Source organism: Podarcis erhardii, assembly GCF_964252035.2.
Source record: "Podarcis erhardii genome assembly, chromosome: 17".
In the NCBI taxonomy this organism is placed as follows: domain Eukaryota; kingdom Metazoa; phylum Chordata; class Lepidosauria; order Squamata; family Lacertidae; genus Podarcis; species Podarcis erhardii.
In genome coordinates, this window is record NC_138515.1 from 5,028,306 (window position 1) to 5,055,536 (window position 27,231).

General features: G+C 49.4%; 1 protein-coding gene across 8 annotated transcripts in view; it reads left to right on the plus strand.

Annotated features, from left to right (window-relative positions):
- Positions 1-1,023: 1,023 nt before the first annotated feature.
- Positions 1,024-27,231, plus strand: part of CCDC120 (coiled-coil domain containing 120) — a 42,921-nt gene continuing 16,713 nt past the window's right edge. For 4 of the 8 annotated variants that reach the window (XM_081845227.1, XM_081845236.1, XM_081845235.1 and 1 more), the window contains exon 1: positions 23,350-23,486. The gene's annotated coding sequence lies outside the window, so the exon portion shown is untranslated. Of the gene's footprint in view, positions 1,182-1,298; positions 1,489-23,349; positions 23,561-26,771; positions 27,130-27,231 lie in introns of those variants that run through there. The other 4 variants (XM_081845230.1, XM_081845229.1, XM_081845231.1 and 1 more) reach the window with 4 other exon arrangements.

A 27,231-nucleotide genomic window follows, 5' to 3' on the forward strand; every position in this document is an offset into this window, starting at 1 on the left:
TCTGGTGTTATGTTTGTGACGGACCATTCACACATGCGGATAGTCTTTGGATTTCGTACATCGAGTGATGAGCCTGCATGTGTGTGAACCAGGCCAAAATTCATTTCCATAGTGTGTGTGCATAATTGTACCAATAAGCCAGCAGTTCTCAGTTGTCACAGTTGTGCAGCTGTATATTTGACTTAATCTTTGTGTTGTGTGCAAATGTGTCTTTGTCATTCACCGTTGCCTGACTGTTCCTCATTATCACATTGAAAGTGCAAAGTCACTTTCATTCTCACAACAAACAGTGGTGATTTCATTTCATTTCTTTTCTTTTAAAAAGAGGAGCTTCTTCAAGCCTGCCTGCAAGCAAACAACTTTCGATTCAGAAGCCCCGATTTATCAGCGGGTCCCTAAGCATTCTGCACGTGTTCAGATGCACTATTGTCATGTTAACCTCTTCTCTCCCCGGTCCAGTATTCAAAACAGCTTCTGGGGCTCAAGTTGAAGCACACTGTTTAGTATAGCTTCTTATTCCATTTTTCGGATGGACACAGGCGAGATTGAGTGACATCAATCCACTGAGAGAGGTTTGGAAAGCGGGTGGTCTCCCAGATCTAAGGAACAATCAGTAAATCAACGATTTACTTGCAGGTAAAAAAAATTGTGTAGGATCGGGATGAAGGAGTACTTGATATCGGCTGGATCTTGTCCTTTGTTTTAAATGCCAGTGGCCAGAGAAGTCAAAGCATATGCGTATGCAGAGACCCCTTCCTTTTCCCTCCTCACCTGGTAATCGCAACCTACGTCTTCTCTCTCTCAGCACCCCAAACACACACCTGAGATTATAAACGGCAGGGTCTTCCAGGATTAAAAGGGCGTGGAGGGGCTTCCGAGGAGGAGGACCCCCGCCCCCTCACACACACATATACACGCAGCAGGGATGCTCAGATCTGTGTCTCCAGCGCCCGAAGGGTTAAAGCAGGCAGCAGGAGAATAAGGCGCGCACACGCGCGCACACACACACATGCACACACACACACACACACACACACACACCCCGTCCGTCGGGGTGTGCAGCCAACAGCCATCCTGCACGACAGCCGGCCTCTGCGTGTCTGTGTTTGTGTGAAAGTGGGAGACGCGCGCACGCGCCACCGGGAAAGAAGGATGACCCGCCAGGGGCCGGACGCGAGGAGGTAAACAAACAATAAGACCACCTCCCCCCCCCCCGCATTCCCGCCCGCGGCGTCTCCGCCTCCCCCGCCCCATTTCGCCCTCCTGCTCGGAACCCCGGGAAGGGTGAATCCCCCCCCCCGGACGGAGATTTCCCCGAGACCCCCTTGCCAATGGGGCGGAAGAAAGCTGGCTTGGCCGGCTGGAGATGGGGTCGGCGCTGGGAGTGAAGACCCCGGCCACACATACACACACCTGGCTTGTTTACACGGCTAAAAGGAAAAGCCCAACCCGGATCAAGAGGGAATCCACATTGTCGGGTAGGAAATGGTAAGCATTCAGGGAGATGGGCAATTGAGGAGGGGGCCTCTCATATATATATGTGTGTGTGTGTGTGTGTGTGTGTGTATGTGAATATATATATATTCTGGATCTGAATATATATATATTCAGGATCTGGAGTCTCTATTGTGATTCCCTATCCACCCACCTTAAAAGTTTACAGGGGGTGGGTGGGTGGCCAAACCGCTCACCCATCTATTTCAGGGTACGAGGGGGAATATTGTGGGGAGAGGGAAACAGCCTTGGCGGTGGACCAAACCTCCACCAGTGTGTTGGGGCTGGGAAGAGGAGGAGGAGATGAAAACAACACAAAGGGGCAGAATTGGGACGGGGAGACTTTGTGCTCCATAGGCATTCCTTAGCTCTGATCCAAGGGTTTTGTGTGTTGTGCATGTTCTGTAGGGGCGTCAGGGGACAAGGGATCGGAAAACACATCTTTATTTAGATTTAAAGTCCGCCCCTTTCCTATGTTTCAAGGCAGATAACGGCATGCGTGTTTCTCTTGGCTATCCTGCAAGGCAGCGTAATTGTCAGCATTGCTCCCATTTTACAGATCGTAAATTAGCAAGGAGAGACAGGAGCTTGCCCAGCACCAGTACCAAGATCTGTGGCAGGGCTGGGATCCGTGGCCACGGCTCTGTTCAATGGCTCTAATGCAGCCCCAGGTTTAGGAACTGTGGGGAATCTGTAAGGGCAGCAGACAGAAGATCTGGTAGAGCACATCACTTTGCCTTTAAGCAAGTCCCCCAGAGTTGTGGCAGAGCAAAACCCCCAATCTCTCATTATAGGACACCCTGGCAGGCCTGTCTAGACCACTTCCCACTCCTCTGCAGGAGAATCTGTGTGAGTTGGTGGGCATGATTAAGTATCAGCTGCTATATATGGTAATGTTGGTAGGGGGCATGCAGCGGAAGCGAGCCTTTCTCCCCACCTCTGGAGAGTCAACAGAGGGCAGAAACCTCATTAGATGGACAAATGACATATGAGTGATACCTGGATGTGGACACTGTGACCTTTTCCCCTCCTCTAGTCAGGAAACGGCTGTGATTTGGTGTGGCTTAGTGCATTCCTGGCATAATAACCCCTCCCTGTGCAGGAGAAGTGTCTGAACCGTGAGTGTTTGGGTGAAGGATCGCTGCATAAACAGCTCCTCTCCGCAGCCACCCCAGAAATAGAAGCCTTTCCTCTTGGAGAAATAAACCTTTTGAATACACAGTTGCTCAGCCCTAGCCAGAGAGGCAGCTGCATCAGTCTAGCAAGACAAACTTGCACTTCCCATTTGTTTGGGTCTTTGGTGCTTTTTGAGAAGATACAATCTCCTTGTGAATTAACCTGATGCCGAGACCAAAACCACCCTCTGTAGTAACCAGGGCTGACACCGATCGCGGCAGGAACACACCCACCCATCTCATATCACACTGCGAATTAGCCACAGGGACCGGTTAAATATTGAATGAGTGAAACAGGGCAGAAAGCGGAATGAAAGGAGACCCAGCCTGATCAGGGCCAAAGCCTCGGGAGACAGCGGGTCAACAGCTCAGCAGTGTGTGGAGGGGTGCCTGAGAATTGGGACCCCTGTGTTTGGAAGCGACCCAAACAGAAGGAGTAAATGAAGTCTAGGGAGACCAAAGCTGTACATGGTGGAAGCTGGAACTTCTGGGTCCTGTTCCCAACTGCAAAGCAATTGCTGGCCTAGTGCAGGGAGACTGGGAGCAGCTCTGCGGCAGGCTGACCTAGTTTAATTTACCGGGCTGGTGGTGAATCCCATCCACTCCTCTCCCCCACCCCCACTAACACCGGTGGAAGAATCAATGGGATTTTTCTGTAACTAGAAAGCAGACACCAGAGGGGTAGACGTGCTAATCTACTCCATCAAAGATAACAAGGGGGCATGAAGCTCAAAGTGGTACAAATTTATTGTGGCATCACTTGAGCCCACTTTTGTCAGGTGCAAACATCATCTAATAACTTAACCAGTGGCCGGGGGCCAGGCCTGGGAACTGAGAGAGGGCTGGATCAAAAGAGAGGCAAGCTAGAATTCCTGGATTTGAATGTGTGCGCCAGATGTGCACCCTGGATCAAATTTGGATCAGGACCCACAAGCCAGTCCAGGATTTCCACCTCCAAAGGTTATTAGTAACGACTTCAGCATGTGCCAGGGTGGGGTGAGAGGAACACAAATTTGGTCTAAGGCAGATCAGCTGCTTCTGTGTCGCTTCCTGGGCTGTTCCATTCCTCCAGGCAAGCCAGGGAGGAAGGAAGCACTTGGTGAATTGCCTAGCAACTATCTGATGTTGTTACCATTGGGAGGGAAGGGTTGCAGGGATGCGGGCGGCACTGTGGTCTAAACCACTGAGCCTAGGACTTGCCGATCAGAAGGTCGGCGGTTCAAATCTCTGCGACGGGGTGAGCTCCCGTTGCTCGGTCCCTGCTCCTGCCAACCTAGTAGTTCGAAAGCACACCAGTGCCAGTAGATAAATAGGTACTGCTCTGGCGGGAAGGTAAACGCCGTTTCCATGCGCTGCTCTGGTTTCGCCAGAAGCGGCTTAGTCATGCTGGCCACATGACCCAGAAGCTATCTGAGGACAAATGCTGGCTCCCTCAGCCTATAGAGCGAGGTGAGCCGGGACCTAACAGTCAGGGGTACCTTTATCTGATGTTGTTACCATTGGGAGGGAAGGATTGCAAGTTTGTGAGCGGGGTCCACTTGGTGGAAATTGTGGAGAGACTGGCCTGCAGCATCTAAAACCTACTGGAACAGGAAGTGCAGGAACAGGAAAAACTGATTATACAGTGATGAAAGCTTTGGCGGGGGTAATAAGAGGAGAGAGGAGAACATATTTCAGAGGAGTTTATCCCCCACCCCCAGCTACAATTTCCCAACTACAGTTCACAGTATTGTTGGGGAGAAGTTACCGTATTTTTCGCTCTATAGGACGCACCGGACCATTGGACGCACCGGACCATAGGAGGGGGAGAATAGGAAAAAAATTTTTTTTTTCCCTTGTTCTCCCCCTCTAAAACCAGGTGCATTCTGTGTGTTCAAGGTGCGTTCACCCGAAGCCTCCGGAGCCCAGCGGGAGTTCCCGCTGGGCTCTGGAGGCTTTGGGTTCCTTTCGACCTGCTCTTTGGGGCTGGCGGGGGGAAGTCCTGCTTTTCCCCACCGCCAGCCCCAAAGACCAGGTCAGGGAGAAGCGCAAAGGTGGCGCGCCACCTTCCCGCTGCCCGCTGAGCTTGTGGGGCTGGGGGGGGGAGCGTTGCAGCCTTGGCCCCACCTTCGTACAGCCTTCGTAGCCTCCGCAGGGCAGCGGGGTGAAGGCATCCCGCTGTCTTGCGGAGGCTTTGCGCAGCTGTCCGCAAGCTAGAACAGCGAGACAGAGCGCTGCACAGAGCACCGTCTTCCTGTTCTGGCTTTGGGCTTAGCCGCGCAGCCTGCATTCGCTGTATAGGACGCACACACATTTCCCCTTAATTTTTGGAGGGGAAAAAGTGCGTCCTATAGAGCAAAAAATACGGTATGTTTCTTTAATGTGTGGTGTGTATGCAGCCAAGACTGAGAAGGAAACAATGGTTTTGTTTTAATTGACTGTATACACACACCCGTGGGAGCCTTTTTGGCTGGAGTGCGGGGTAAAAACCGTGTGTGTGTGTGTGTGTGTGTGTGTGTGTGTGTGTGTCTGTGTCTTTGAAGCTCAGAGGCTAATAGTTTTCACAAGCCCTGATGCAATGTGCAGTCCAGGTCTCCGCTGTGTGTGGTGCATTCCACGCCCTGAGTGCTTTCCTTTTAAGCTGGACTTTTTATGTTCACGATCCACATTCCTTCATTCCCCTCCTCAGGGCGGGTCCAGGAGAAAGGAATCTGGCCCTGGGAAGGGAAAGGAGACCTGTTGTAGAGGATTAGAACAGGAAGAAGAGAGCGCCCTAGACTTCTGCTGTGTTGTGTGCGGACGGTGGGTGAAAGGATTTAGAGAGTTAAGCCCTCCAAATGCATGGCTGGGAGCTTTGAGGGGGCCCCTTGTCTCCTGATGGGAAGGGGCATTAGTGGGAAGGAGCAGGGAGAATTATTCATCCAGAGCCCTTCCTTGGTCTCCCCCTTTTTTCCCCTTTCTAAGCCGATTTAAAGTCAGGTGACAGCTTCTTCCCCTGCAAACTTTCTAATCCCAACTTCAATGGAAGAGGAAGGAGTGGGAGGCAGACGGATAAGTGGGAACCAGAGAAAGTACTTAGTGGTCTAATCCCCACGCCCCACCCCCCACCCCAACAGACCCCAAATCCTGGCTTCCACTCTCTTGGCCAAAATCACCTAGACTCACTAAAGGAGGGACAAAGCCTGTGGGGATCTTGCTGGGCACTTTTGAGAGCAGAATGTGGGACCAGATGTTCTCAGTTTAGGTCTTTATAGAGGCCCAGATTCTTTCTTCTCCTGGGTCTCCTCCCTCTCCGGTTGGAAGTGCTTAATGGGAAAATGATGAAATCACTTCATAGGGCCTCATCTTTATGGTAGGAGGGTGGTAGGAGGGTGGCCTCCAACATTTCTCTGATGAAAATAGGGACGTCTATCACCAGTGCTTTGCTTCTAGAAAAAAAGGTGCCAGCGCTGTGTACCCATGCGAAATCCCAGAAACCCCCCCCCCACTGATAATAATTTTATCACTTAGACTCACTCTGACCCCTTATATGGGATTTGGTATATAAATTTTCCCTTGGCTTTTTGGCTGGCACATGTAGGACCAGCATGGCTGGCTGGCTCGGGTGAATACCTGATGTTTCCTCCCTTGATGGTCTTGATTTATGGGCAAAACAAAACAAATTCCTTCCAGTAGCACCTTAAAGACCAACTAAGTCAGTTCTTGGTATGAGCTTTCGTGTGCATGCACACTTCTTCAGATACCGTGCATGCACACGAAAGCTCATACCAAGAACTGACTTAGTTGGTCTTTAAGGTGCTACTGGAAGGAATTTGTTTTGTTTTGACTATGGCAGACCAACACGGCTACCTATCTGTAACTTGATTTATGGGCTACTACTAAAATGAGGCTGTGTTTTAAGCCGTATTTTAATTGTTTGTCGTTGTTGTTTTTCTATTACATTTTATTGTAATTCATATTTGGTGTCAGCTGCCCTGAGCCTGGCCCTGGCCAGGGAGGGCAGGGTATAAATAAATATATTATTATTATTATTATTATTATTATTATTATTATTAATTATACCCCTGGGTTTTCCCAGCCACTCTGGGCAGCTTCCGGCATATATAAAAACATGACAAAACATTAAACATTAAAAAACTTCCTTCAGATGTCTGCTAAAGGTTGTATAGATACTTAGCTCCTTGGCTCAGGGGTTGCATAACTCCATACCCTCCAACATTTCTCTGATGAAAATAGGGGCGTCCTAAGGAAAAGTGGGACATTCCGGGATCAAATCAGAAACCTGGATGGCTTCTGTAAATCTGGAACATTCCCTGGAGAACAGGGACACTCGGAGGGTCTGGTGTGATGGGGGCCTAATTTTCCACCAGGCCCACATAGCCAGCCTTTTCCGTAAAGTCTGAAGTTAGAGCGAAACCCTCTCTCTCCCACCTTCATTCTGGCTCAGCAATTCTCTTTCCGTGGGAGGGCGTTACTAACAGGCAAATACCAATACAGGCATAATAAAATGTATTCTCGAAGGGGAGATCAGATTGAAAGGAGAGGCTGGTGGTATTTTTCAGAAAATTAAAAAAATTAACATAAACCCACCCTCATGAGCCGCCACAACTGAGTCTCAGGGGCCGTGTACACACCATGCATTTAAAAGACATTTTTCTCCCCAAAGAAAACTGTAGTTTGTCATGGGTGCTGAGCATTGCAGCACTGCAAGGCATAAACTACAGTTCTCATAATTATTTGAGGGGAGAAGTATATGGTGCGTATGGAGCCGATCTAAGCCTCGGGAGATCTGCTGGCAACCCTAGGCAACCCTCGTTTCATTTCCACAGTCCTCCCCCCAACCTCCTGCCCCCAAAACACATTTCTTGTCATGAAGCCTTGACCTCTAGACTCTTTTGGAAGTTATTTTGCCTGCTCCTGGCTGAATGTGAGAGCCAGTGAACCTTGTGCTGGCACCCAAAAACGCTTCGTCATCAATTAAAGTGCAATTATTGGATCAATATCCATGTGCAGGTATGTTTTATTTTAGTAAAACTGAGCTGCAAGTATTATTTGCAGTGTTCCCTGATATGCCCTCTGTGGGACGGAGGTTGGATCCAATAACCATGACGTTATTTTCTTTATGGTTTCTTTGTTTTGTACGTTTATTGCCCTTCAGCAAAGTGTTCCCAGGGTGGTTTCTAGCAAAACAAAATAGCAATAAAATCGATACCAAGTTGAACACAAATAATCACCACCAAGACCCAGAAATTAAAAGCAGCTGATCGAAACAGTTTAAAACACACACCTTAAAGGCCTCGGAGAACAAAAATATATTTGCTTGGCACTGAAAATATAGGAAGGTCGGCATCCTGGTTGGGGAGGGAATTATAGAAATGGGGCGTCTTTTCTGAGAAGGCCCTCTGCCCTGTCATTACCCAGCTCAGCTTAGCTCAGGCACCCAGTATTTTTTTTCCTGGGGAGATGCAGGGGTACGCATATCCCTAAACATTTTGTGAATCTTTGTAGTTTTGTCCATTTACAGTATTTATTTTTCCCCTACTTGAACTAAAAAATGGTGATTTTCTTGAGTCAAAATGAGAGTAAAGGTAAAGGGACCCCTGACCATTAGGTCCAGTCGTGGCCGACTCTGGGGTTGCGGCGCTCATCCCGCTTTATTGGCCGAGGGAGCCGGCGTACAGCTTCCAGGTCATGTGGCCAGCATGACTAAGCCGCTTCTGGCGAACCAGAGCAGCGCACGGAAACACTGTTTACCTTCCTGCTAGAGTGGTACCTATTTATCTACTTGCACCTTGACGTGCTTTCAAACTGCTACGTTGGCAGGAGCAGGGACCGAGCAACGGGAGCTCACCTAGTCGCGGGGATTCGAACCACCAACCTTCTGATTGGCAAATCCTATGCTCTGTGGTTTAACCCACAGCGCCACCCGCGTCCCTCAAAATGAGAGTACCCCTAAACATTTTTTTTTAAAGCACTGGGGGCCTGCACTAATGGCTGTTGCATTCCACTACAAATACAGTTGCTCAGACCAGGCTTCTCTTATTAACGAACAGGCATAATTATCCAAAAGATAGGCAGCAAAATATAATGTTTGTTTCAGCAGAACGTGTCTTCATGTTCAAAGTATCAGATTCTGGAGGCAAAGAACGAAGATGTTCTTGCAAGAAGCATCCAATTGTGTTGGGCTGGTTGTTGTTGGGGTCAGAATACTGGGGAAAGTGGCAAGTCAGTTTTTACTGTTCTTTCAGAATAGCAATACCTTTTGAACAGCTAGTTGTTTTAAAATATTGCAAGAGAACAGTTTGCTTCTCTTTGGCCCATAAATACAAGGCCGGATAATACTAGTGTAATTGAACATTTTGAACATTGGTTAACTGGGAGATGGCCATACGTTTAGTGATGTGTCTCCACCACACAGGGCATTTTGTGTGCTTGGAAAAGTCACCTTAATTATAATGTGTATGCATATTAAATCAGATTATCATGGTGATTAATAATAACAGCAATACTAAACATGATAAGTGGGCACGTAGATTGTAACTGTTACTGGTCGCGGACCAGAATGTCTGATGGTCAGAGCACTTTATTTAAAGCATATAATGAAGTATAATGACACAACAATTGGTTCAGAGGGGTTAACTACATCCATAGCATATAGTTGGTGGAGCTAATTCCTGTTTTGTTGTGGACACATGTCTTTAGCCATGGACGACACACAAAGTCTTAATTACCTACATTCCCCGCTTGCAAGGAGGTATAACCTTGCAGACCTTCTAATTAATTATCCACACACTTTCCCAGAGTCCATTTGCATTTAGACAAAAGACCTCCTGATTACATTTGTTGACATGGGCTAGAATAGCAAAAGGGATGTATGAAGGATCCCAGCTTCCAATGGTCGGTTGCTACTGGGATTATCTCAGAATGGGGAGCAGATTTCATCCTTGCCATCAGCCATTGGAAAGAATTTCTCCCAGGAGAAAAATCCTCTGAGTGGTACCATGTGTAGAGATGGATGTGATTCCTGGCAGTCCAGAGGCACAACCACATTTGAGCCAGGCAGGTAGTAATCTGGTTGTCACTGTCTGAGGCCAAGGCAGACCGGAGAGCAGGTTGCAAGCTACGCAATTGTAGTTTCGTGTTTCCTCAGATTTTCCACACTGAGGAATAAGGGGTGGTTAACTGTGGACCTCCAGATGTTAACCACAGGTTAGCCATCCCACCCTTAAAAGGTAAAGGGACCCCTGACCATTAGGTCCAGTCGTGGCCGACTCTGGGGTTGCGGCGCTCATCTCGCTTTATTGCCCTAAGGGAGCCAGCGTACAGCTGTGGTTCTGTGGCCAGCATGACTAAGCCGCTTCTGGCGAACCAGAGCAGCGCACGGAAACGCCGTTTACCTTCCCGCCAGAGCGCTACCTATTTATCTACTTGCACCTGGACGTGCTTTCAAACTGCTAGGATGGCAGGAGCTGGGACCGAGCAACGGGAGCTCACCCCGTCGCGGGGATTCGAACCGCTGACCTTCTGATCAGCAAGCCCTAGGCTCTGTGGTTTAACCCACAGCACCACCCGCATCCCTGTATCTTTAAAATCACTGTAGCCCCTTGTGTTACCACAACTGCTGAATCAGGATAGATAGATAAAACTTTATTCGCATTAGCCAATGGTCATAGCAACCATAAAACATTACAGTTGTGCGAGGCCTTTATTAGGCTGTACCAGGCGTTTCTTTCGGCTCTCTGTCTTTTCCATTTAATTAGTTGTTTGTACTTCCGTCTAAGAGAAACGTATGCAGTAAATAAGAGAGGCAACCTGGAGGTCCTGTATTTATGGTAAGCTCTCCGCAGGTGTCTCTTTGCCTGTTTGCACTCAAACCAGGTGGCAAATTCCGTTAACCTTTTTGGGGCAGCATTTTGGATCACGGTTGTTAAGTGTAGTTGCTGAATCAGGACCTTTTGCTGAGCATTGGTGGTACCCAAGTCTCGTGGCTGCCAGCAGGCAGCTGCTGCTTCTTCTTCTGCCCCAATATTACAGTGAATACGTATGTAGATGGGCAGCCTTGAAGCCTGCCTTTAAGATGCATTTAGCAAGTGTGTGTGGCAGCTGCTTTTGGGATGGCGGCCATTGTTTATACAGTAATTCCTCGCGCCTAATGAGGCAGCTGCTTACAGATGAAGTATATTGATTTGTATCTCCCCCCCCCCCAACGAACTCACTACCCACCTCTCCATTTTATTTTCACAACATCCTTGTTAGGCGAGTCAGGCTGAGAGACGGTAACTCTGATGTTACCTGGCCCACTTCTGGGTGGCCTGTTTATTGAGCGTTCATCCTGATTCGTTTGCGGGGAGGTTAGACGCTGCTGCATCAAAGCATGTATTGCCGCATACTTTTTTGGTGCCTTTCCCCAGTTACTTTCCTTATTGCAAAAAGCCGGATCTTTGGGGGGTGGTTCATTGTGAAAGACTTTCCAGTTGGAGAGAATGGCCGAGCCTAAATTTGCTGCAATCTGATGGAGGGCGGGCTGCGGTAGATTGAGTGGACAAGACCGATAGTGGGTCCAACAGTCAAGAAGGCAGTTACTGAATGTGCTGTAGGGAAATGAGGGGCAGATGGGGCTCATCAACCTGGGAAGGTAGCCCATCTAGGAGAAGGAAAGCCTTCATTGCCTTCACTGTGCAGTTCTCATTTGTGAGAAAAGCTTTGTGTGATGGTCTGGGACTCGGGCTCCGACTCAGAACCAGAGGAGTTTCAGTCTGCACCGGATCCTTTGCCTCAGGCATCATCTGAACCAAGTCTGGGGCCTGATTCTGAAGAATCCCAGTCTGCACAGGTTCCCCTGCAACAAGCACCAGCTGGGCCAAGTCAGGGGCCTGAGCCTGCCCTGGCTCCAGATGTAGGGATTACCTAGTTGCCTTCAGCTGGGCCATCGCTCACAGCTGCTCCACTACCAGTTGGGTCAGGGGAGGCTGAGGCGGCCCCTGGGTCTAGTAACATACTGATGTCTCCCAAGCTGCAGAGACTAAGGTCTGAGAGAAGGAGAGACCTGAGTACTCGCAGGAGGAGTGCTCGCCTTCGGGCGAGACAGGGAGGTGAGTTGCCGGGGGATCAGGACCGGCCGTTACACCGACAAAGATAAAAGGCTGTCAGACCCCGCCCCAGGTTGCGGGAGCAACATTGCTGTATGCTAGATGCTGCACCTGACCCTGCCTGGTTTCCTGCCTTGTGTCCTGCCTTGGCCCTGTCAGACTGACTCCTAGCAGAACCTTCAGATTCTGGACTGGATCTGGACCGCGTTTCATGGGTTACCCCTGGGCCCAGCACACTTTGGGAGTAAACTCTGAGGGACAGTCAGTACCTACTGCTTTATGTGACATCTTCGGGAGAAAAAAAGGCTAAGGAGTAAAGTCTACACAAATCTGGAGTGGAGTCCCTAAGGCGGTTGGATGGTGCCTTGTGCGCCTCCTTCCGGCAATCAAGCTGGTGCCAAACGTCTTGCTCTGCTTTCCTTTGGACATCATCAGAGAGGCCAAGAGGAGGGTCTTGTCTGGGCATCCCAGGACCTCCAGACACACTGCCCAGGCTTGCACCCCAGAGAGGTCGCTTGGGTGCTGCAAACACAGCACAAACAATATGGAATGGAATCAGCACCAGCCTGGAAGGATTCCCAGATCAAGAACTGATTTGAATTTTTAACCTGGGCCTTCTCAGGAGCCCCAACACTGTAGCCCAGCAATGATCGATAATAATAATAATAATAATAATAATAATAATAATAATAATAATAATAATATATTTATACCCCGCCCATCTAGCTGGGTTTCCCCAGCCACTCTGGGCGGCTTCCAACAAAAGATTAAAAATACAGTGGACACTTGGGTTGCGATTCAGCGCGTCTGCACATGCACGATTTAGCGCATCTGTGCATGCGCAACCACTGAAACCCGGAAGTAACCCGTTCCGGTACTTCTGGGTTTCGGCGGTCCACAACCCAAAAAAACACAACCTGAAGCATCTGTAACCCAAGGTATGACTGTACATTAAAGCATCCGTCATTAAAAGCTTCCCTAAAGAGGGCTGCCTTCAGATGTCTTCTAAACATCAGGTAGTTGTTTATCTTTTTGACATCTGGTGGGAGGGCGTTCCACAGGGAGGGTGCCACTACCGAGAAGGCCCTCTGCCTGGTTCCCCGTAACTTTGCTTCTCGCAGTGAAGGAACCACCAGAAGGTCCTCCCCTTGCTGCTGGACTCTGGCTGTCATCATCCCTGATCGTGCTGGTGGGGGTTGGGGTCCAGCTACAGCTGGGGGGCCTGTATTCACGATGGCACCAGCAGACATAGAAGACTGCGTTTTCCAGAGAAGGTGGAGAGCGATGGCGGGTTCTGGAATCTGCTTATCCTTGATGCAGCCTCCTCTTAGGGTAGGAGCTGGCGATTTATGACGGCGATCCCTCACCGGCTGCCGCGGTGCCTCTCGAGTTGGAGAGTTAGGGAAGGGTTGCAAGATGCTGTTGGTTCCCGTTATTGACCAAAGGGGGGGGGGGCTGGCGTGGGAGGATCCGGGAGAGCTTTGTTCACTTGCCTGCAGCCAGCAAAGCAAGTTTCCTGTGGCAGGAAACCCCAAGCGCTGCAAGTGCACTGGGAAGAGAATTAGCCAGGAAAGGTTGATTTCACATGATTCCTTTTCCGGCTTGGGGAAAGAAAGAAAGCAAAGAACCTAAATAACTCCAGAACTGAACTGATTTTATTTGTTTCTTTTCCACCCGTCACGCAAAGTAAGAAAGAGAAGGGTGGGAGTGACCCCAGCCATTGTGATTCCATGTTAAAAGGAAAATACAAAACAGGCAAGGTGGCCTTTTTTTATTATTTATCTCTGGATAAAGGAATTAGCGTTATGTCGGAAGCAGAGAGGGTGGGCAGCTGTATATTATAAATATTAAGATTCGCCTTTTAATATAGACCCATCAATGTACACAGTGATTCACAGAGTTTCCATGCACACGAAAAAGTCTGGTTCCAGAAACCTTAGTTTGATGGCGGAAGAGGCGATCAGGGCAGGGTTGGCATATTTCAAAAAGTAAAATTCATTTTTTTTAGGAAACCACCAAAATTATTAAGCTTTTTGGGGGAGACCACCCCCAAAAATAGTGATTTTGAGCTTTTGTAGCCATTTTTACACCTGAAAACCAGAACATAAGGGAAAGAAAGAAAGAAAGAAAGAAAGAAAGAAAGAAAGAAAGAAAGAAGTGAACGGGGAGAAAGTGGGGGGAGGAGAGTCAACAATAACAAGCCACAAATACGACAAAATGACCATTATATACTGCATATTGAGGCTTGGCTATTTCTGTTATCAGTAGAGACTTGTCTGTGTGGGAAAGCTAAATAGGTGCTGGACTTGCTGTTCTGCCTTCTGCTGGGAATATTTCTGATAGGCTGGAGATGAGTACAAGGAAGAGTTTAGCAGGGCAGGCCACATTATAGATCAAGGCCCAAAAGACCTGATCAATAGGCACTTTTCTGCTGCAAGAAATAAGACAATCACTAGGGGGCATTGCTGTGTCATAAGGACCATTTCCTCTTTCAACATTCCCCCCCCCCCCAAAACCCAACACTTATTTGCAGAGGGTCTGTTTTTGGTGGTGAGAGAAAGCACTGCAGGTATGGAGGAAAACAGCCCAGGCTTCCGCTGAATAATTGCTGGTTTTGTATTTCCAAACAAGATTCTTCGCTTGGTTCTCTGCCTCAAAATACCTCTGCTTCACCCAGTTACAGTGGTACCTCGGGTTACATACGCTTCAGGTTACAGACTCCGCTAACCCAGAAATATCACCTCAGGTTAAGAACTTTGCTTCAGGATGAGAACAGAAATCGTGCTCTGGCGGCGCGGCAGCAGCAGGAGGCCCCATTAGCTAAAGTGGTGCTTCAGGTTAAGAACAGTTTCAGGTTAAAAACGGACCTCCGGAACGAATTAAGTACTTAACCCAAGGTACCACTGTATGGATCTGGGTTAGCGCAAGGCGCAGCACCGACGCAGGCGATCAGCAAGAACTTCTTAAATACAAACCTGTGCCTGAAATCTTGGATTGCTGCTGGCAGTCAGTGTGGACAATTCTGAGCTAGATGGACCCAAGAGCCTGACTTAGGCTGGGCACATACCGTATTTTTCGCCCTATAGGACGCACCGTCCCATAAGGCGCACCTAGTTTTTTGGGGGGGAAATAAAGGGGAAAAAATTATTTCCCCCCAGGCGCGGGGCTGGGGCGGGGGAGGCCCAAGCTTCCCCCGACCCCAGTCCCCAAACAGGCAGCTCTCTGCAAGCTGTGGGAGCCCAGCGCTGGCTCCCGCTGCTTGCGGAGAGGTCCACGAAGCCTGGACATGCTGAGCTCAGCGCGCGCAGGCTTCGGCATGCAGGCAACTCTCCGCAAGCAGCGGGAGCGCTCCTGCTGCTTGCGGAGAGGTCCACGAAGCCTGGAGCGCTGAGCTCAGCGCGCTCAGGCTTCGGCATGCAGGCAAATCTCCGCAAGCAGCGGGAGCGCTCCTGCTGCTTGCGGAGAGGTCCGCGAAGCCTGGAGAGCGAGAGGGGTCGGTGCGCACCGACTCCTCTCGCTCTCCAGGCTTCAGCGAAAGCCTGCATTCGTCCCATAGGACGCACAGACATTTCCCCTTCATTTTTGGAGGGGAAAAAGTGCGTCCTATAGGGCGAAAAATACGGTACATTACCGCTTCCTCTGGCTCCAGCACGCGCTCTCACCGCTGGTGTTTGAAGCCAAATGCGCATGGTGTTAGCTGTGAGGGTGTACATTTCAAGCAGCCACTGCCCATGCGCAGAGGACAGCTTCAGTGAGTTTGGCGCAGGGAAACACATCGGATAATGGGCATTGGGCGAAGGGCTCTCCACCGCCTCTTTGATGTGAGCAGCCACGTAAAAAAGCTACTTTAAATGTGGGAGGGAGGAGGGAAATGCCCCTTCTGCCTTGAATGTGCACATAGCCTCAGTAGAAACCCATTTCCTATGTCCCTATAACAATTGACCCACCCACGGCGAGTGGGTCTGCTTCCTCCCTTTCCCCTATGGGGCTCAGACTCCCATCAGACTCCCAGGAGGTTAGATTGGTCTCAACCAGGGCCAGGGCCTTTTCAGCTCTGGCCCCGGCATGGTAGAACGCCTTACCGCAGGAGATCAGTGCCGTGTGGGATTTGACCTCTTTCCGCAGGGCCTGCAAGATGGAGCTGTTGCGCCTGGCCTTTGGGCTAGACTCAGTCTAACACCGCCCTCTCATTATTTTTTAATGGAACCCCTTATATGGGATTTTGTATATAAATTTTCCCTCGGCTCTTTTGCTGGCCCATGTAGGACCAGCATGGATTATTGGCCCTTGTGAATATTTGACGTTTTCTCCCCTTATGGCTTTGATCTATGGGCTACCACTAAAACGAGGCTGCATTTTAAGCTGCATTTTAAACTGTATTCAAACTTATATTTTAACCAACTGTTTGTTTGTTTTTTGGTTTTTAATATTTTTACTGTATTTATATTCGGTGTTAATCTCCCTGACCCTGGTCTTGGCTGGGGAGGGCAGGATATAAATATTTATTTATTTATTTATTTATTTATTTATTTATCTCCTGTTCTTCAACCCAGTGCCCTAACCCAGTGCCGTAACCTGAGGTTCCACTGTACATTATTTACTGCTTTCATTTTATGGATCAATGGTCTCGTCTCATTAGATAGTAAAATTCATGTTAAATAGCTACTTTAGGGGTTGTTTTTGAAAGTCTGGAACGGATTTATCCATTTTGCATTACTTTCTATGGGAAAGCGCGCCTTGGTTTTGGAATACTTTGGTTTTGGAACGGTCTTCCGGAATGGATTAAGTTTGAGAACCACTGTAGTGTGGTACAGCAGTGATTCTGGAGAGACTGTGATTTTTACTCTGTCTTGGGATTTCCCGTGTTGTGCGCACTTTCCTCTCCCCTTCAGAGCGCATGTCTTCGGAGCAAAGCAGTGGCATATCTCTCTCTCACCCCTGACACAAATGTTCTGTTTAGCATCCAGCCTGAAGAAGTGTTCAGTGGAAGTCAAAAGCTTGCTTGCTCTATCAAAAACTTTGGTTGTTCCTAAGAAGAGGATATCAAAGATCTGAGTTCCAGAATCAGATATTAGCAGACCTGCCTGCCCTGTGCTGTTCTTGGCTATAAAAATATTGGCATCAGACTGGAAGCAATGTTCTGTTCTTTGGGATTGGGGAGTGACCTGTGGGAGTACATGGTTTCTGATTCTCTGTTCCCCGGCATTCTTTCACAATAGCAATGTGCTGGCATGTGAAATGTGCAGTGCAGCAGGAACCACAGAGGTTTTCTATATAACTTGTTTCATATCCAGAAGAACCTAAATATGCTTTAAAAATTTTTAAAATTAATATTCTATTACTACACTTTTTTAAAGCCAAAAGCTTGCTTGTCAAGTTGAAGTTGCTTAAGATCTTAGCCTGTACTTGTTTGTATAATATACAATATTTCAGAAAGGTCTTAGATTTTTACACCTCCAAAAGATTCATTATTTTGAAAGGAAATATAAGCTATATAGGGACACGGGTGGCTCTGTGGGTTAAACCACAGAGCCTAGGACTTGCTGATCAGAAGGTCAGTGGTTCGAATCCCCGCGATGGGGTGAGCTCCCGTTGCTCGGTCCCTGCTCCTGCCCACCTAGCAGTTCGAAAGCATGTCAAAGTTGCAAGTAGATAAATAGGTACCGCTCCGGCGGGAAGGTAAACGGCATTTCTCTGCGCTGCTCCGGTTTGCCAGAAGCGGCTTAGTCATGCTGGCTCCCTCGGCCAGTAAAGCGAGATGAGCACCACAACCCCCGAGTCGGCCACGACTAGACCTAATGGTCAGGGGTCCCTTTACCTTAAAAGCTATATATCCCTGCACGTTCCAAGAAATGGATTTCATAAAACCCCCAAATAATTTCCCGACTTACTTTCTGCTCAATTCTGTTAGCTTTTCAGACCAGCCCGCCCCATTTTTTCCTCTGAGCATGTTACCCAGCCATGCACAAAGGTTTTCATTTCCCCCGTTCTTCTCCCCTCCTCATCCCAGGAGCTTCAGCCATGGAGAGTAGGGGTTTTGTTGCAGGTCCTGGAGAGATCAAGGTAGTAACTGGAGACAATGCATTTTTTGAGCCAAGAGCAACAGACTGAAGCTGGCAGGTAATTAAGGGTCTGTGGACTACATTTCAGTTGACATTGCAAGGTAGCTCAGTAGCAGCAGCATAGCAGCGTGTTGCAAAATATTGTACGGAGTTTGGCAGGGCATCCTGCGGACCCTTTTTTGGGGGGGGGCGCAGGCTGCTAATGGATCAGAACTGAGAAAGGGATCATGAAGCTGAACTGAAATTAAATGATAGATTGAACTCCCTCCTGTGGGGTAACTGCCTTAAAAAGTGTGGCGTGTTTTCTCTCTTACAGGTGTATGCAGCCCTACCTGGCACCTGAGCTTGGAAATTTCTGCTTGCAAGGCAGATGTTCTGCCTCCGAGATGCAGCTTTTCCCCAAGCTGTTGCTTCCGAGCTAAAAACAGCACCATTCATAACATGCTTTAATGCATTCACAGCCATATCTGGTAGCTGAGCCAAACGATAGGCTTGCCCTGAAATTTATCTGATTAACTGATCAATACGTCTTCTTAAAATTGCATCGCAGCCCTAGTAAGAATTACCGAGCGCAAGAAGTTCTTTGAATCCTTGAGCTGCGTTGTATAAATGCTTGGCAATAATTTTTTTTAATTAAAAAAATAACTGTATGCCCATGGTGTTGTTAATTCGAGTCAGCTTGAAAGCTTGCTTTTTCCCTAGGAAGGTGGCAAGATGGAAATGGGCAGAGAGATGGTTCTTTTTTCTCGGCAGCTTTGTGGTTTTGGTTAGACCGAGATGTAGTGATAGCCGAAACTCTCTCTCTCCCTCCCTCCCTCCCTCCCTCCCTCTCTCGGCAACACACTTTACTGTGCAACAATCTGCTGTTGTAAGAATGTGGTAGGAACAGCAACCATATGGCCCTTGTTATACCAGTTCTTTCGAAATAAAAGGCAAGTCTTTGTGAAAGGGGTCAGGCAACCACTAGATGGAGCGAGAGGCTCAGGGCGGTCACTCTGTGGATGCTTTGGGGCCCTTTGGCTCAGGCTCTCTGCTTCTACCTGCAGGGCAGGGAGCCAGGAATGTGCGGAATCTGATCTCATCCCAGGCTAAGACAAACACAGGGCAGCAGTACGGAGAGCTGGGCTGTACCACTCTCTAGGACAGAGGGGTGGGAGGGGGCAGGGAGGCGGGACTGAGCTAGAGGAGGGGGTGCTCAGGAGTTTGAGGAATGAAAAGGTGTCTGGATTCACAAGAGAGTGTTCCAGGTGGTGAAGATTATGTGCATATCTCACAAGCCTGTCAACATGCTTGACGTTTTATTATGTTTTTACAGGTGCTGGAAGCTGCTCAGAGTAGCTGGGGAAAGCCAGCCAGATGGGTGGGGTATAAATAATAAAATTATTACTAATTATTGTTACGTTACCCACTGATTTATGGTCCATTGGTGCGTGGCCTAAGGTGAAGGGAGGGCTTTTATCTCAAGGCACCGAGTTCAAATAACACCATTGCCATATATGGCTGGGAAAGGCCTCTGTATCAGAAATTGCAGGGGGGGGGCGCTGTTGCCAATGGTCTGACGCAGGTGGCGCTGTGGGTTAATCCACAGAGCCTAGGGCTTGCCGATCAGAAGGTCAGCAGTTCAAATCCCTGCAGCGGGGTGAGTGCACCCGTTGCTCGGTCCCTGCTCCTGCAAACCTAGCAGTTCGAAAGCACATCAAAGTGCAAGTAGATAAATAGGTACCGCTCCGGCAGGAAGGTAAACGGTGTTTCCGTGTGCTGCTCAGGTTCGCCAGAAGCAGCTTAGTCATGCTGGCCACATGACCTGGAAGCTGTACGCCGGCTCCCTCGGCCAATAAAGCGAGATGAGTACCGCAACCCCAGAGTCAGTCATGACAGGACCTAATGGTCAGGGGTCCCTTTATCTTTACCCATTGATTTATGGTCGATTGGTGCTTGGCCTAAGGTGAAGGGAGGGCTTTTATCTCAAGGCACTGAGTTCAAATCCCACTGCTGCCATATATGGCTGGGAAAGACCCCTGTCTCGGAAATCGCGGGGAGGGGGGACGCTGTTGCCAATGGTCTGACACAGGTGGTGTTGTGGGTTAAACCACAGAGCCTAGGACTTGCCAATCAGAAAGTCGTGGTTCGAATCCCCGCGACGGGGTGAGCTCCCGTTGCTCGGTCTCTGCTCCTGCAAACCTAGCATTTCGAAAGCACGTCAAAGTGCAAGCAGATAAATAGGTACCGCTCTGGCGGGAAGGTAAACGGCGTTTCCGTGCACTGCTCTGTTTCGCCAGAAGTGGCTTAGTCATGCTGGCCACATGACCCAGAAGCTGTACGCCGGCTCCCTCGGCCAATAAAGCAAGATGAGCGCCGCGACCCCAGAGTCGGCCATGACTAGACCTAATGGTCAGGGGTACCTTTACCTTTACCCACTGATTTATGGTCGATTGGTGCTTGGCCTAAGGTGAAGGGAGGGCTTTTATCTCAAGGCACCGAGTTCAAATCCCACCATTGCCATATATGGCTGGCAAAGACCCCTGTCTCGGAAATTGGGGGGCTGTTGCCGATGGTCTGAATTGGTATAAGGCAGATTCCCACATTCCTTTGCTACATGCTGATGCCACGTTTATGGTATCATTTTAAAATCTGTGTACATGGCCAGGTCCCTATATGCAGCAGAAAGAAGTGGTAGAGTCCCAAGCAGGCGAAACTACCTTACAGGGGTGTTGTGAGGATACAAAGGAAGCTGGAGGGGGGAGGGGAGGGCAGGATTTATGAACTGCTTGGCAGGATGCAAAGTTGATAAATAGGTATAATGGATTGCATTACCGTGAGGGCGGCATTTTAAGCATAATTCTCTGGGTATACAAATGATTCTACCTTGCAAGCAAGTAGCACAACAGAGAGAAAGCTAGGCTGCAACCTCTACCCTTATTTGATGCCATTATTTCTGCAGGATTTTAAAGAAATGCATCAGCAGCAGTCAAACACAACCTTCTGGCCTCCAGGAATGGTGCAGCCCGTTCCATTGCCACCTCCGTTCTTGCCCACGAGTAGACCAGGCCCGCAATGTCCAGAACCAAGTGGTAGAATTCTGGACTGGAGTTCTTCAGACTGCAGTGTGGGATGTGGGTGTTCCCCACCCCACCCCCGTTTTTCAGCACTTTCCTGTGCTAAAAACAGCAAGACACAGCTCCATAAATACAGCAAACCTCAGTATCTCCCTGTTTTGTTGGCAGCTTTAAAGCTTCTTGTTCATCTGGGAGAACAGTGAACAACGCATCCCCCCCACCTCTGGTCTGCAATGGTCCAGTCCAGAATTCTACCTGTTGGTTCATCCTGCAAAATATGTTAAAGGGCTCTCACCTCCCCATGTTTCCTCCTTGAATCCAAATGGGTAGCACAACAGCATGCAGGAAGCTACAAACCAGGCAAAGCTACAACAACCTCATTTGGAGGTTTAAGCTGATGAAATCAGGAACTTTTCCCCCTCCAGGAATTATTCCTCAATGCAATTGTTGCAGGAGCATCTCTGAAAACAGACATCAAATCAGTCCTCGGAATTGATCTGTGAACTCGGATTTTGCACAGTGTGAGCTAAACAATGGCTAGGGTTGGGCAGTGGGGGTGCTGTGTGTGTGTGTGTGTGTGTGTGTGTTTAAGTGTTTTGGGAAGAGTGTTTTTACTTGGCTTTTACATTCATTACTAAACCAGAAGCAAAGAAAAAGAAAAGCAAAAATATCAAGGAAATCAAAGATAACCCATCAAGCTCACAAAAAACAGTGGCAGAAACTTTACAACCTACTTCCACCATCCTCTACACCAGGCTTAAATAAATCTGCCCCACGGGGCAGTAAAGAGAAAGGCAGATGTGTGTGTTATTATAACACTGCGTGTTACTTCACTCTACAGTGGTACCTCTGGTTACGTACTTAATTTGTTCTGGAGGTCTGTTCTTAACCTGAAACTGTTCTTAACCTGAAGCACCACTTTAGTTAATGGGGCCTCTCGCCGCCGTTGCACGATTTCTGTTCTCGTCCTGAAGCAAAGTTCTTAACCCAAGGTACTATTTCTGGGTTGATGGAGTCTGTAACCTGAAGTGTATGTAACCCGAGGTACCACTGTATATCCGCTGCCTGTTTGCTCATATGTGTTTTGTGCCTCCATCCTGTTGGAAAGGATGAACTAACTGCCTTGGGTTGTGTTTACTATGCAGAGGTGGCAACTAGTTCCTTTCAGCTGTTGGACTACAACTCTCCTCAACTGCTGCCAGTATGGGCAGTGGTCAGGGATGATGGGAATTGTAGTCAATCAACATCTGGCGGACACCATGTCCACTACACCCCCTCCAACCAGATAATTGAGCATGGAGTATGTGTCCTGTCACCGGTCCCTATTCCCTGTGGAGGTGATGGCCCCTCTGCTGCCCCCTCCCTGGCGGGGGAGAGGCACCTTAGTTGCGGTTGGCTAGTTGTCCTTCACCCCTTCATGGATCACTGCCTTGCCGTGGCGAAGGGGCTTGAATAACTCAGAGAAGCTATGAGCTATGCCGTGCAGGGCCACCCAAGATTGTCAGGTCATAGTGAAAAGTTTGGACCAAACGTGATCCACCTGGAACAGGAACCGGCAAGCCACTCCAGTATCCCTGCCAAGAAAACTCCATGGACAAAGACAACAGGCATAAAAAAGTTATGACGCTGGAAGATGAGCCCCTCAGGTCGGAAGGCGTCCAACATGCTACTGGGGAAGAGCGGAGGACAAGTACAAGTAGATCCAGAGCTGATGAAGCGGCTGGGCCAAAGCCGAAAGGATGCTCAGTTGCGGATATGCCTGGAAGCGAAAGGAAAGTCCAGTGCTGTAAAGAAAAATATTGCATAGGAACCTGGAATGTAAGAACCATGAACCTTGGTAAGTTGGATGTGGTCAAAAATGAGATGGCAAGAATAAATATTGACATCCTGGGCATCAGGGAACTAAAACGGACGGGAATGGGCGAATTCAGTTTGGATGACCATCATATCTACTACTGTGGGCAAGAATCCCATAAAAGAAATGGAGTGGCCCTCCTAGTCATCAGAAGACAGGAGTGCCTGGCGTGCTCTGGTCCATCGGGTCACAAAGAGTCGGACACGACTAAATGACTAAAGAACAACAACAGTTGTCCTTCAAGGGTGCTTCTGAGCATGTGAAGAGCGTCCTTTTTGCCCACTAGGTGATCGCCGGCCACCCGCACACCCATGCCCATCTGGGGTGAAAGAAGAAGGGTTCTCCCTCCCAAACAGTGGCGTAGCGTGGGTTGTCAGCACCCGGGCCAAGGCAAGTAATTTGCACCTCCTAACCCGTGGATTTGCACCCCCTAACCCGTGGATTTGTGCCCCCTAACTCCCAGATGTTGCGGCCGGTGCGGCCAGCCCCCCCTGCCCCCCCACGGTACGCCACTGCTCCCAAAGGATCTACCTACCCCCCTTTTCCTCTTTCCCAAATCCCCTCCCCCACTCGCCTGCCAGCCTCTGCGCTTGGCCAGCCCGCGGCCAGGCGAGGGTTAACAGGTGTGGCCCCTCCCCCTCCCCGGCTGCCTTTGGCGGCGCCTTCTGCTCCTCCGCAGGCAGTTCGGGTTCGGCCAGCGCTGCCGCCGTTGGCCCGTTTGGGGGAGCGCCGGTCTCTTCCCCAGCTCGCCCCCCACCAGCCAAGGAAGGAGCGAGGTGAGGGCGCGCTTCGGCAAGGCGGGGGCGCGCGTCGCGGGGGAGGCGGCCACTTAGAGTCGCCCAAAGTTCGGGCAAGTTTGCAAAAGTGTTTTTTTGGGGGGTGGGGGTGGGAAGCGACGGGGCAGGAGGGCGATCCTAGCCGTTTCCGGGGAGGGGGCAGGGATCCTAACCTCCCCCCAAGACATCTCTCGGGATGGAAGCTCCTGGTTAAAGCCCCACGTTTCCTTTTTCTGCTTTGTTTCCTGATTTCTAAGCTGCCGGGCGGGGGGGGGGCGGCGCAGGGGGAGCCTGAGTTGGGGGGTCTCGCACGAGGCTGGACCCGGGAGCCTGATTTAAGCTGACCCCCCCCCAGGCGAAGGGGCACGAGGTGGGGGGCGCGCCTTGGAAACTTTGGAGAAGTTGCGGGTGTTTCCCACGAAGGTGCCGCTTCCAGGTGGGAGAGCGGAGAGAGAGGGGTCGGCGCCGGAGGAGAAGGAGCGCGCTCGGATTTGCTCCCAGCTGAGCACGGGACGAGGGTCCTTCCTTGAACCTTAAAAGTATTTGGCTTTGGAAGGAATTGGCCGCACCTTTCTGTCCTTAGAAAACACAGCAGGAAGACTTGGGGGAAGGGGATGCTTCAGTCCTGTGCGCATTATTCCCCCAGTGAAGTCCCACTGAACTCAGTGGATCAGAGTTCCGAGTAGACGCGTGTCTTTTGCAGCAGTGGATCAGAGTTCCGAGTAGACGCGTGTCTTTTGCAGCAGTGGATCAGAGTTCCGAGTAGACGCGTGTCTTTTGCAGCAGTGGATCAGAGTTCCGAGTAGACACGTGTCTTTTACAACAGGCTTTCTCAGAATGGGTGTGGGAGAGAAACCCAGGCAGATGGGATTATTATTTAAAACAAGGCTGGAAATATCCCCATGCCTGATCACCGAGGCATTTGAAATGTAATGATGGCACTTCTCCTCTTCCAAACACTAATTACTTTGTTGTACATTAATTTTATGTATAGACTTGGCACAGCTTTGTGGCTGTAAGAGACTAACTATGAATCAAAAGTCCTGGGTTTGAATCATGCATGCCTTTGCCATCAACTCACCAGGTGGCAAGCTGCTCTCTCCCAGCTCCAGCCCCCACTTTTGCAGTATAGAGCTAGAATCATAGAACTGTAGAGCTGGAAGGGACCACAAAGATCATTTAGTCCAACCCCCTGAAATGCAGGAATCTTTCGCCCAACGCAAAACGACCCTGAGATTAAGTCTCATGCTCTACCAACTGAGCTATCTGTGAGTAATAATGACGCTCACCTGCTTTACAAAGTCGCTGTAAATATCACAAGGGTTTTTCAGCATGCAAAAATGCTACATAAATGCCTGGGATAACTACTGTGCTTCTGTACAATTCTGAGGTCGGACACTAGCCATCCCATTACACAGGTGAGGAAAACTGAGGGTAAGGGAGGTCCCGGTTTGTTCCAGACCCACTGAATGAGTTATTGGCTTAAACAGGGACTTGAACCCCAGGTTCATTGCCAACCCAATATGACCCAGTGAAGAGAGACAAAGTACTGTACATGATTTGGTCTTCTTGCCACATGAGAAACACTGTGGTGTAGGTGGTTAGAGTGTCAGGCTAAGATTGGGGAGACCCAGGTTCAAGTTCTCCCTCAGCCATTAAGCCTTTGAGCGAACAATTGAGCTGGCTAAAGTAAGGAGGGCTGTGGAATATAGAGGGAAAATGTGAAATGGTTCTTCATTTCTGGCATTACTGGGACCTAAGACTGCTTAGAAATCTCCTTCTTTAGCTTGAACTCCTCTTTCTCTGTAATGTGTGGTGGAGCCTGATTGTGGCTCCGATTGTGGCACCCATGCTCAGAGGCGCTCTGTCTGCTTTGTGTGTTCAGGGGTGAGCCCAGGTATTGAAAAAGAGTCCTGGGGCTGAGTCCTGGCTCAAAAACAGCTGTGACTGGAAGCCAGGATTCCTGGATGGTATATTTTGCTCTCGGAGGTGATTCCAGGGTGGAAATTAATGCTTTTGGAGGCAAGATCTAGGGGGGAGGGGTTGCAGGAAATTGCTACCTTGCTGACTCTGGAAGATAGGTTTTGGCCTGCCCATTTTGACTCTTGTCTGGGGATTAGGTGAACCTTTGCCTCAGGCAGCCAGCCAAGATGACGTGACCAGGTGTTGCAAGGATTTCCGGGGAAGGGCTCCACCTGCTGAACTCTGCCCATGCATCACAATCCCAGCTCATAAAATGCTGGGTTCTCTCCCCTTCCCCCTCTTTCTCTTTATTTTTCCTGTCCTCCTCAAACCTACCTGAATTTACCCTCCAGCTACTGTTCTCCTGGTCTCAACCTTGATTTGCTCTTTTGTTTCGAGAATAAGCCAGGGGTAAGAGTTTCAGAACCCTGCAGGCCTGGGTTCACCCCCCTCCCTTTGGCTTTCTCCGTTTCTGCCATATGTAAAACAGGAATGATAGCAGCTTTTACGGGACCGTAAACAAAGATGAATTGGATGGGGGAAAGCCATACAGTCACCCAAGTGAGAAAATACCGGTAAATTCGAACCCTATGGAAGCATCTCCACCCCCATCATTCTGCCTGGACACTGAGGTCCAGTGCCGAGGGCCTTCTGGCAGTTCCCTTGCTTTGAGAAGTGAGGTTACAGGGAACCAGGCAGAGGGCCTTCTCGGTAGTGGCACCCGCCCTATGGAATGTCCTCCCACCAGATGTCAAAGAGAAAAACAACTACCAGACTTTTAGAAGACATCTGAAGGAAGCCCTATTTAGGGAAGCTTCTAATCTTTAATAGACATTAAATAGACAGTATTTAATGTTTTAATATTTTGTTGGAAGCCACCCAGAGTGGCTGGGGAAACCCAGCCAGATGGGCAGGGTATAAATAATAATAATAATAATAATAATTATTATTATTATTATTATTATTACTGTGCCCCCTTTAGCACAGCATAGTTCAAGGCTGATTATATTCTATGCCCCTGCATCATGTGTGCAGAGGGCCTGGTGCTTCAACCACAGGCTGGTAAAGGTAAAGGGACCCCTGACCATTAGGTCCATTCGCGGACGACTCTGGGGTTGCGGCGCTCATCTCGCTTTACTGGCCGAGGGAGCCGGCGTACAGCTTCCAGGTCATGTGGCCAGCATGACTAAGCCGCTTCTGGCGAACCAGAGCAGCGCATGGAAACGCTGTTTACCTTCCCACTGGAGTGGTACCTATTTATCTACTTGCACTTTTTGGCATGCTTTTGAACTGCTAGGTTGGCAGGAGCAGGGACCGAGCAACGGGAGCTCACCCCATTGCTGGGATTCGAACCGCCGACCTTCTGATCGGCAAGCCCCAAATGCCCCTATTCCAGCCGTACATGAGAAAGTCAGAGTCTTGAGCAGAGCAAAAAAGCTTGTTTTCATAGGGTCATTGGAAGCCGCCTCATATCTGAGTCACATTGATCGGTCCATGTGACTCAGTATTCTTGATACTGATGGGTAGCAACTCTCTAGCGGTTTGAATCTTTCCCAGCCCTACCCAGAGATGCCAGGGTTTGAACCAGGGCCATTTGCACGCCAAGTGTGCCTGCTCTGCCCCTAAGCTAATGCCCCCTCTGCTGCAGGATAGACGACTTTGTGGGTGGAGGGACTCTCAGGTAAGGAGAGGGGAGGGGTCCACTAATGTGCTCTTTCTCAAAGCACCACAAAGCTCTGGATCAGGATTAGGCAACCTAAGGCCCGTGGGCCGGATGCGGCCC